This window comes from Pan paniscus, chromosome 18 (assembly GCF_029289425.2).
Source record: "Pan paniscus chromosome 18, NHGRI_mPanPan1-v2.0_pri, whole genome shotgun sequence".
Lineage (NCBI taxonomy): Eukaryota > Metazoa > Chordata > Mammalia > Primates > Hominidae > Pan > Pan paniscus.
This window is the reverse complement of record NC_073267.2, coordinates 45,874,841-45,887,418: the sequence shown is the minus strand read 5'-3', so window position 1 is coordinate 45,887,418 and position 12,578 is coordinate 45,874,841.

The following is a 12,578-nucleotide window of genomic DNA, read 5'->3' as shown; positions in this document are numbered from 1 at the left end:
ATTCCATTCCATTCGGGATGCTTCCATTCCAGTCAAGAACATTCCATTACATAACATTCCATTCCATTCCATTCCGGTTGATTCCATTGCATTCCATTCCATTCCATTTCATTCCATTCGGGTTGATTCCATTCCATTCCATTCCATTACATTCCATTCTGGTTGATCCTATTCGATTCCATTCGCTTCAATTCCATTCCATTCCATTCCATTCGAGTTGCTTCCATTCCAATCCAGAACATTCCATTCCATTCCTTTCCATTCTTTCCATTCCATTCTATTCGGGTTCATTCCATTCCATTCCATTCCATTCCGTTCCATTCTGGTAGAATCCATTCCGTTCCATTCCAATCCATTCCATTTCATTCCGATTGATTCCATGCCATTCCTTTCCATTCCATTCCATTCCGTTCCATTCCATTCCATTCCGATTAATTCTATTCCATTCCATTGCATTCCATTCCATTCCACTCCATTCCTCTGTGGTTGATTGCATTCCATTCCATTCCATTCCATTCCATTCCATTCCTTTCCAATCCGTTTCATTCCATTCCATTCAATTTCAATCCATTCGGGTTGATTCCATTCCATTCCATTCCTTTCCATTATATTCCATTGCATTCCATTCCATTCGGGTTCATTCCATTCCATTCCATTCCATTCCATTCCATTCCATTCCATTCCCTTCGTGTTGAATCCATTCCGTTCCCTTCCATTCCATCCCATTCCATTCTATTCCATTCCATTCCGATACATTCCATTCCATTCCCTTCCATTCGTGTTGATTCCATTCCATGCCATGCCATTCCATTCCATTCCGGTTGATTCCATTCCATTCCATTCCATTCCATTCCATTCCATTCCATTCCATTCCATTCCATTCCATTCCATTCCATTTCATTTCCTTCGTGTTGATTCCATTCCATTCCATTCCATTCCGTTCCCTTCCATTCCATTCCATTAGAGTTGATTCCATTCCATTCCATTCAATTCCATTCCATTCTATTTCATTCCATTCTCGATGATTCCATTCCATTCCATTCCATTACATTCGGGTTGATTCCATTCCATTTCATTCCATTAGATTCCATTCCTTTCCATTCCATTCGTGTTAATTCCATGCCATTCCACTCCATTCCATTGCCTTACATTCCATTCCATTCCATTCGGGTTGCTTCTATTCCATTCCAGAACATTCCATTCCATTCCATTCCGATTGATTCCATTCCATTCCATTGCATTCCATTCCATTCCACTCCATTCCATTGTGGTTGATTCCTTTCCATTCCATTCCATTCCATTCCTTTCCATTCCGATTCATTCCATTCCATTCAATTTCATTCCATTCGGGTTGAATCCATTCCATTCCATTCCTTTCCATTATATTCCATTCCATTCCATTCCATTCGGGTTCATTCCATTCCATTCCATTCCATTCCATTCCATTCCATTCCCTTTGGGTTGAATAAATTCCATTCCCTTCCATTCCATTCCATTGCATTCGGGTTGATTCCATTCCATTCCATTCCATTCCATTCCATTCCATTCCGGTTGATTCCATTCCATTTCTTTCCATTCCATTCCATTCCATTCCATTCCATTCTGGTTTATTCCATTCCATTCCATTCCATTCCATTCCATTCCATTCCATTCCATTCTATTCCATTCCATCCCATTCCATTCCATTCCATTCGGGATGATTCCATTCCATTCCATTCCATACCTTTCCATTGCTGTTGATTCCATTCCATTCCATTCCATTCCATTCCACTCCATTCCATTCCATTCCGTTTGTGTTGATTCCATTCCGTTCCAATCCATACCATTCCATTCCATTCCATTCCGGTTAATTCCATTCCATTCCATTTCATTCAATTCCATTCTGGTTGATTCCATTCCATTTCTTCCTATTCCATTCCATTCCATTCTATTCCATTCCATTCTATTCGCGTTGATTCCATTCCATCCCATTCCATTCCATTCCATCCCATTCCATTCCATTCCATTCGGGTTGATTCCATTGCATTCCATTCCATTCCATACCATTTGCGTGGATTCCATTCCATTCCATTCAATTCCATTGCATTCCATTCCATTCGGGTTGATTCCTTTCCATTCCATTCCATTGCATTCCATTCCATACCATTCCATTCCATTCCACTCAGGTTGATTCCATTCCATTTCTCTCCATTCCATTCCATTCCATTCCATTCCATTCGGGTTTATTCCATTCCATTCCATTCCATTCCATTCCATTCCATTCCATTCCGTTCCATTCCATTCCATTCCATGCCATTCCAATCCATTCCATTCCGTTTGATTCCATTCCATTCCATTCCATACCATTCCATTCCTGTTGATTCCTTTCAATTCCACTCCATTCCATTCCATTCCGTTTGGGTTGATTCCATTCCGTTCCAATCCATACCATTCCATTCCATTCGGGTTGATTCCATTCCATTCCATTCCATTCCATTTCATTGCATTCTGTTTGATTCCATTCCATTCCATTCCATTCCATTCCATTCCATTCCATTCTGGTTGATTCCATTCCATTCCATTCCATTCCATTTCATTACATTCCATTCGGGTTGATTCCATTCCATTCCATTCTATTCCATTCCATTCCATTCAATTCGCTTTGATTCCATTCCATTCGATTCCATTCCATTCGGATTGACTCCATTCCATTCCATTTCATTCCATTCTATTCCATTCCATTGCATTCCATTTCATTCCATTCGGGTAGATTCCGTTCTATTCCATTCCTATCCATACCATTCCATACCGGTTCATTCCATTCCATTCCATTCCATTCCATTCCATTCCATTCCATTCCATTCCATTCCATCCCATTCCATTTGGGTTGATTCCATTCCATTCCATCCCATTCCATTTCATTCCAATCCATTCGGTTTCATTCCATTCCATTCCATTCCATGCCATTCGGTTGCTTCCATTCCAATCCAGAACATTCCATTCCGTTCCATTCAATTCCGGTTCATTCCATTCCATTCCATTCCATTCCATTCTATTCCATTCTGTTTAATTCCATTCCATTCCATTCCATTCCATTCGAGTTGATTCCATTCCATTCCATTCCATTCTATTCCATTCCATTCCATTCTATTCCATTCCATTCCATTCTATTCGCGTTGATTCCATTCCATCCCTTTCCATTCCATTACATCCCATTCCATTCCATTCCATTCGGGTTGATTCCATTGCATTCCATTCCATTCCATTCTATTCCATTCCATTCGGGTTCATTCCATTCCATTCCGTTCCATTCGATTCCATTCCATTCCATTCCATTCCATTCGGGATGCTTCCATTCCAGTCAAGAACATTCCATTCCATTCCATTCCATTCCATTCCATTCCGGTTGATTCCATTGCATTCCATTCCATTCCATTTCATTCCATTCGGGTTGATTCCATTCCATTACATTCCATTACATTCCATTCTGGTTGATCCTATTCGATTCCATTCGCTTCAATTCCATTCCATTCCATTCCATTCCAATCGAGTTGCTTCCATTCCATTCCAGAACATTCCATTCCATTCCTTTCCATTCTTTCCATTCCATTCTATTCGGGTTCATTCCATTCCATTCCATTCCATTCCGTTCCATTCTGGTAGAATCCATTCCGTTCCATTCCAATCCATTCCATTCCATTCCGATTGATTCCATGCCATTCCTTTCCATTCCATTCCGTTCCATTCCATTCCATTCCGATTAATTCCATGCCATTCCATTGCATTCCATTCCATTCCACTCCATTCCTCTGTGGTTGATTCCATTCCATTCCATTCCATTCCATTCCATTCCATTCCATTCCTTTCCAATCCGTTTCATTCCATTCCATTCAATTTCAATCCATTCGGGTTGATTCCATTCCATTCCATTCCATTCCATTAGGGTTGATGCCATTCCATTCCATTCAACACCATTCTATTCCATTTGGGTTGATTCCATTCCATTCCATTCCATTCCATTCCATTACATTCGGGTTAATTCCATTCCATTCCATTCCATTCCATTCCATTTCATCCATTCCATTCGGGATGCTTCCATTCCAGTCAAGAACATTCCATTCCATTCCATTCCATTCCTATCCATTCCTTTCCATTCCGGTTTATCCCTTTACATTCCATTCCATTCCTTTCGTTTTGATTCCATTCCATTCCATTCCATTCCATTCCATTCGGTTTGATTCCATTCCATTCCATTACATTGCTTTCCATTCCATTCCATTTCATTCCATTCGGGTTGATTCCATTCCATTCCACTCCATTCCATTCTGGTCGATTCCATTCCATTCCATTCCCTTCATTTCCATTCCATTCCATTCCATTCTGGTTGCTTCCATTCCGATCCAGAACATTCCATTCCATTCCTTTCCATTACATTCCATTCCGTTCCATTCGGGTTCATTCCATTCAATTCCATTCCATTCCATTCCATTCCATTCCATTCCATTCCACTCGGGATGTTTCCATTCCATTTCATTCTATTCCATTCCATTCCATTCCAATCCATTCCATCCTGGATGATTACATTCCATTCCATTCGTGTTGATACCATTCCATTCCACGCCATTCCATTCCATTCCTTTAGGGTTGTTGCCGTTCAATTCCATTCCATACCATTCCATTATATTTGGGTTGATTCCATTCCATTCCATTCCATTACATTCGGGTTAATTCCATTCCATTCCTTCCCATTCGATTCCATTCCATTCCATTCCATTCGGGATGCTTCCATTCCAGTCAAGAACATTCCATTACATAACATTCCATTCCATTCCATTCCGGTTGATTCCATTGCATTCCATTCCATTCCATTTCATTCCATTCGGGTTGATTGCATTCCATTCCATTCCATTACATTCCATTCTGGTTGATCCTATTCGATTCCATTCGCTTCAATTCCATTCCATTCCATTCCATTCGAGTTGCTTCCATTCCAATCCAGAACATTCCATTCCATTCCTTTCCATTCTTTCCATTCCATTCTATTCGGGTTCATTCCATTCCATTCCATTCCATTCCGTTCCATTCTGGTAGAATCCATTCCGTTCCATTCCAATCCATTCCATTTCATTCCGATTGATTCCATGCCATTCCTTTCCATTCCATTCCATTCCGTTCCATTCCATTCCATTCCGATTAATTCCATTCCATTCCATTGCATTCCATTCCATTCCACTCCATTCCTCTGTGGTTGATTCCATTCCATTCCATTCCATTCCATTCCATTCCTTTCCAATCCGTTTCATTCCATTCCATTCAATTTCAATCCATTCGGGTTGATTCCATTCCATTCCATTCCATTCCATTCCAGTAGGGTTGATGCCATTCCATTCCATTCAACACCATTCTATTCCATTTGGGTTGATTCCGTTCCATTCCATTCCATTCCATTACATTACATTCGGGTTAATTCCATTCCATTCCATTCCATTCGATTCCATTTCATTCCATTCCATTCGGGATGCTTCCATTCCAGTCAAGAACATTCCATTCCATTCCATTCCATTCCTATCCATTCCTTTCCATTCCGGTTTATCCCTTTACATTCCATTCCATTCCTTTCGTTTTGATTCCATTCCATTCCATTCCATTCCATTCCATTCCATTCGGTTTGATTCCATTCCATTCCATTACATTGCTTTCCATTCCATTCCATTTCATTCCATTCGGGTTGATTCCATTCCATTCCACTCCATTCCATTCTGGTCGATTCCATTCCATTCCATTCCCTTCATTTCCATTCCATTCCATTCCATTCTGGTTGCTTCCATTCCGATCCAGAACATTCCATTCCATTCCTTTCCATTACATTCCATTTCGTTCCATTCGGGTTCATTCCATTCAATTCCATTCCATTCCATTCCATTCCATTCCATTCCATTCCACTCGGGATGTTTCCATTCCATTTCATTCTATTCCATTCCATTCCATTCCAATCCATTCCATTCTGGATGATTACATTCCATTCCATTCGTGTTGATACCATTCCATTCCACGCCATTCCATTCCATTCCTTTAGGGTTGTTGCCGTTCAATTCCATTCCATACCATTCCATTATATTTGGGTTGATTCCATTCCATTCCATTCCATTACATTCGGGTTAATTCCATTCCATTCCTTCCCATTCGATTCCATTCCATTCCATTCCATTCGGGATGCTTCCATTCCAATCAAGAACATTCCATTACATAACATTCCATTCCATTCCATTCCGGTTGATTCCATTGCATTCCATTCCATTCCATTTCATTCCATTCGGGTTGATTCCATTCCATTCCATTCCATTACATTCCATTCTGGTTGATCCTATTCGATTCCATTCGCTTCAATTCCATTCCATTCCATTCCATTCGAGTTGCTTCCATTCCAATCCAGAACATTCCATTCCATTCCTTTCCATTCTTTCCATTCCATTCTATTCGGGTTCATTCCATTCCATTCCATTCCATTCCGTTCCATTCTGGTAGAATCCATTCCGTTCCATTCCAATCCATTCCATTTCATTCCGATTGATTCCATGCCATTCCTTTCCATTCCATTCCATTCCGTTCCATTCCATTCCATTCCGATTAATTCCATTCCATTCCATTGCATTCCATTCCATTCCACTCCATTCCTCTGTGGTTGATTGCATTCCATTCCATTCCATTCCATTCCATTCCATTCCATTCCTTTCCAATCCGTTTCATTCCATTCCATTCAATTTCAATCCATTCGGGTTGATTCCATTCCATTCCATTCCTTTCCATTATATTCCATTGCATTCCATTCCATTCGGGTTCATTCCATTCCATTCCATTCCATTCCATTCCATTCCATTCCCTTCGTGTTGAATCCATTCCGTTCCCTTCCATTCCATCCCATTCCATTCTATTCCATTCCATTCCGATACATTCCATTCCATTCCCTTCCATTCGTGTTGATTCCATTCCATGCCATGCCATTCCATTCCATTCCGGTTGATTCCATTCCATTCCATTCCATTCCGTTCCATTCCATTCCATTCCATTCCATTTCATTTCCTTCGTGTTGATTCCATTCCATTCCATTCCATTCCGTTCCCTTCCATTCCATTCCATTAGAGTTGATTCCATTCCATTCCATTCAATTCCATTCCATTCCATTTCATTCCATTCTCGATGATTCCATTCCATTCCATTCCATTCCATTCGGGTTGATTCCATTCCATTTCATTCCATTAGATTCCATTCCTTTCCATTCCATTCGTGTTAATTCCATGCCATTCCACTCCATTCCATTGCCTTCCATTCCATTCCATTCCATTCGGGTTGCTTCTATTCCATTCCAGAACATTCCATTGCATTCCATTCCGATTGATTCCATTCCATTCCATTGCATTCCATTCCATTCCACTCCATTCCATTGTGGTTGATTCCTTTCCATTCCATTCCATTCCATTCCTTTCCATTCCGATTCATTCCATTCCATTCAATTTCATTCCATTCGGGTTGAATCCATTCCATTCCATTCCTTTCCATTATATTCCATTCCATTCCATTCCATTCGGGTTCATTCCATTCCATTCCATTCCATTCCATTCCCTTTTGGTTGAATAAATTCCATTCCCTTCCATTCCATTCCATTCCATTCGGGTTGATTCCATTCCATTCCATTCCATTCCATTCCATTCCGGTTGATTCCATTCCATTTCTTTCCATTCCATTCCATTCCATTCCATTCCATTCCATTCCATTCTGGTTTATTCCATTCCATTCCATTCCATTCCATTCCATTCCATTCCATTCCATTCCATTCTATTCCATTCTATCCCATTCCATTCCATTCCATTCGGGATGATTCCATTCCATTCCATTCCATTCCATACCTTTCCATTGCTGTTGATTCCATTCCATTCCATTCCATTCCATTCCACTCCATTCCATTCCATTCCGTTTGTGTTGATTCCATTCCGTTCCAATCCATACCATTCCATTCCATTCCATTCCGGTTAATTCCATTCCATTCCATTTCTTTCAATTCCATTCTGGTTGATTCCATTCCATTTCTTCCTATTCCATTCCATTCCATTCTATTCCGTTCCATTCCGTTCTATTCGCGTTGATTCCATTCCATCCCATTCCATTCCATTCCATCCCATTCCATTCCATTCCATTCGGGTTGATTCCATTGCATTCCATTCCATTCCATACCATTTGAGTGGATTCCATTCCATTCCATTCAATTCCATTGCATTCCATTCCATTCGGGTTGATTCCTTTCCATTCCATTCCATTGCATTCCATTCCATACCATTCCATTCCATTCCACTCATGTTGATTCCATTCCATTTCTTTCCATTCCATTCCATTCGGGTTTATTCCATTCCATTCCATTCCATTCCATTCCATTCCATTCCATTCCATTCCGTTCCATTCCATTCCATTCTATGCCATTCCAATCCATTCCATTCCGTTTGATTCCATTCCATTCCATTCCATACCATTCCATTCCTGTTGATTCCTTTCAATTCCACTCCATTCCATTCCATTCCGTTTGGGTTGATTCCATTCCGTTCCAATCCATACCATTCCATTCCATTCGGGTTGATTCCATTCCATTCCATTCCATTCCATTTCATTGCATTCTGTTTGCTTCCATTCCATTCCAATCCATTCCATTCCATTCCATTCCATTCCATTCTGGTTGATTCCATTCCATTCCATTCCATTCCATTTCATTACATTCCATTCGGGTTGATTCCATTCCATTCCATTCTATTCCATTCCATTCCATTCAATTCGCTTTGATTCCATTCCATTCGATTCCATTCCATTCGGATTGACTCCATTCCATTCCATTTCATTCCATTCTATTCCATTCCATTGCATTCCATTTCATTCCATTCGGGTAGATTCCGTTCTATTCCATTCCTATCCATACCATTCCATACCGGTTCATTCCATTCCATTCCATTCCATTCCATTCCATTCCATTCCATTCCATCCCATTCCATTTGGGTTGATTCCATTCCATTCCATTCCATTCCATTTCATTCCAATCCATTCGGTTTCATTCCATTCCATTCCATTCCATGCCATTCGGATGCTTCCATTCCAATCCAGAACATTCCATTCCGTTCCATTCAATTCCGCTTCATTCCATTCCATTCCATTCCATTCCATTCTATTCCATTCTGTTTAATTCCATTCCATTCCATTCCATTCCATTCGAGTTGATTCCATTCCATTCCATTCTATTCCATTCCATTCCATTCTATTCCATTCCATTCCATTCTATTCGCGTTGATTCCATTCCATCCCTTTCCATTCCATTCCATCCCATTCCATTCCATTCCATTCGGGTTGATTCCATTGCATTCCATTCCATTCCATTCTATTCCATTCCATTCGGGTTCTTTCCATTCCATTCCGTTCCATTCGATTCCATTCCATTCCATTCCATTCCATTCGGGATGCTTCCATTCCAGTCAAGAACATTCCATTCCATTCCATTCCATTCCATTCCATTCCATTCCATTCCATTCCATTCCGGTTGATTCCATTGCATTCCATTCCATTCCATTTCATTCCATTCGGGTTGATTCCATTCCATTACATTCCATTACATTCCATTCTGGTTGATCCTATTCGATTCCATTCGCTTCAATTCCATTCCATTCCATTCCATTCGAGTTGCTTCCATTCCATTCCAGAACATTCCATTCCATTCCTTTCCATTCTTTCCATTCCATTCTATTCGGGTTCATTCCATTCCATTCCATTCCATTCCGTTCCATTCTGGTAGAATCCATTCCGTTCCATTCCAATCCATTCCATTCCATTCCGATTGATTCCATGCCATTCCATTCCATTCCATTCCATTCCATTCCATTCCATTCCATTCCGATTAATTCCATTCCATTCCATTCCATTCCATTCCATTCCATTCCATTCCTTTCCAATCCGTTTCATTCCATTCCATTCAATTTCAATCCATTCGGGTTGATTCCATTCCATTCCATTCCATTCCATTCCATTCCATTCCATTACATTCGGGTTAATTCCATTCCATTCCATTCCATTCCATTCCATTTCATTCCATTCCATTCGGGATGCTTCCATTCCAGTCAAGAACATTCCATTCCATTCCATTCCATTCCTATCCATTCCTTTCCATTCCGGTTTATCCCTTTACATTCCATTCCATTCCTTTCGTTTTGATTCCATTCCATTCCATTCCATTCCATTCCATTCGGTTTGATTCCATTCCATTCCATTTCATTGCTTTCCATTCCATTCCATTTCATTCCATTCGGGTTGATTCCATTCCATTCCACTCCATTCCATTCTGGTCGATTCCATTCCATTCCATTCCCTTCATTTCCATTCCATTCCATTCCATTCTGGTTGCTTCCATTCCGATCCAGAACATTCCATTCCATTCCTTTCCATTACATTCCATTCCGTTCCATTCGGGTTCATTCCATTCAATTCCATTCCATTCCATTCCATTCCATTCCATTCCATTCCATTCCACTCGGGATGTTTCCATTCCATTTCATTCTATTCCATTCCATTCCATTCCAATCCATTCCATTCTGGATGATTACATTGCATTCCATTCGTGTTGATACCATTCCATTCCACGCCTTTCCATTCCATTCCTTTAGGGTTGTTGCCGTTCAATTCCATTCCATACCATTCCATTATATTTGGGTTGATTCCATTCCATTCCATTCCATTACATTCGGGTTAATTCCATTCCATTCCTTCCCATTCGATTCCATTCCATTCCATTCCATTCGGGATGCTTCCATTCCAGTCAAGAACATTCCATTACATAACATTCCATTCCATTCCATTCCGGTTGATTCCATTGCATTCCATTCCATTCCATTTCATTCCATTCGGGTTGATTCCATTCCATTCCATTCCACTACATTCCATTCTGGTTGATCCTATTCGATTCCATTCGCTTCAATTCCATTCCATTCCATTCCATTCGGGATGCTTCCATTCCAGTCAAGAACATTCCATTACATAACATTCCATTCCATTCCATTCCGGTTGATTCCATTCCATTCCATTCCATTACATTCCATTCTGGTTGATCCTATTCGATTCCATTCGCTTCAATTCCATTCCATTCCATTCCATTCGAGTTGCTTCCATTCCAATCCAGACCATTCCATTCCATTCCTTTCCATTCTTTCCATTCCATTCTATTCGGGTTCATTCCATTCCATTCCATTCCATTCCGTTCCATTCTGGTAGAATCCATTCCGTTCCATTCCAATCCATTCCATTTCATTCCGATTGATTCCATGCCATTCCTTTCCATTCCATTCCATTCCGTTCCATTCCTTTCCATTCCGATTAATTCCATTCCATTCCATTGCATTCCATTCCATTCCACTCCATTCCTCTGTGGTTGATTGCATTCCATTCCATTCCATTCCATTCCTTTCCAATCCGTTTCATTCCATTCCATTCAATTTCAATCCATTCGGGTTGATTCCATTCCATTCCATTCCTTTCCATTATATTCCATTGCATTCCATTCCATTCGGGTTCATTCCATTCCATTCCATTCCATTCCATTCCATTCCATTCCATTCCCTTCGTGTTGAATCCATTCCATTCCCTTCCATTCCATCCCATTCCATTCTATTCCATTCCATTCCGATACGTTCCATTCCATTCCCTTCCATTCGTGTTGATTCCATTCCATGCCATGCCATTCCATTCCATTCCGGTTGATTCCATTCCATTCCATTCCATTCCATTCCATTCCATTCCATTCCATTTCATTTCCTTCGTGTTGATTCCATTCCATTCCATTCCGTTCCCTTCCATTCCATTCCATTAGAGTTGATTCCATTCCATTCCATTCAATTCCATTCCATTCCATTTCATTCCATTCTCGATGATTCCATTCCATTCCATTCCATTCCATTCGGGTTGATTCCATTCCATTTCATTCCATTAGATTCCATTCCTTTCCATTCCATTCGTGTTAATTCCATGCCATTCCACTCCATTCCATTGCCTTCCATTCCATTCCATTCCATTCGGATTGCTTCTATTCCATTCCAGAACATTCCATTCCATTCCATTCCGATTGATTCCATTCCATTCCATTGCATTCCATTCCATTCCACTCCATTCCATTGTGGTTGATTCCTTTCCATTCCATTCCATTCCATTCCTTTCCATTCCGTTTCATTCCATTCCATTCAATTTCATTCCATTCGGGTTGAATCCATTCCATTCCATTCCTTTCCATTATATTCCATTCCATTCCATTCCATTCGGGTTCATTCCATTCCATTCCATTCCATTCCATTCCATTCCATTCCCTTCGGGTTGAATAAATTCCATTCCCTTCCATTCCATTCCATTCCATTCGGGTTGATTCCATTCCATTCCATTCCATTCCATTCCATTCCATTCCATTCCATTCCGGTTGATTCCATTCCATTTCTTTCCATTCCATTCCATTCCATTCCATTCCATTCCATTCCATTCTGGTTTATTCCATTCCATTCCATTCCATTCCATTCCATTCTATTCCATTCTAT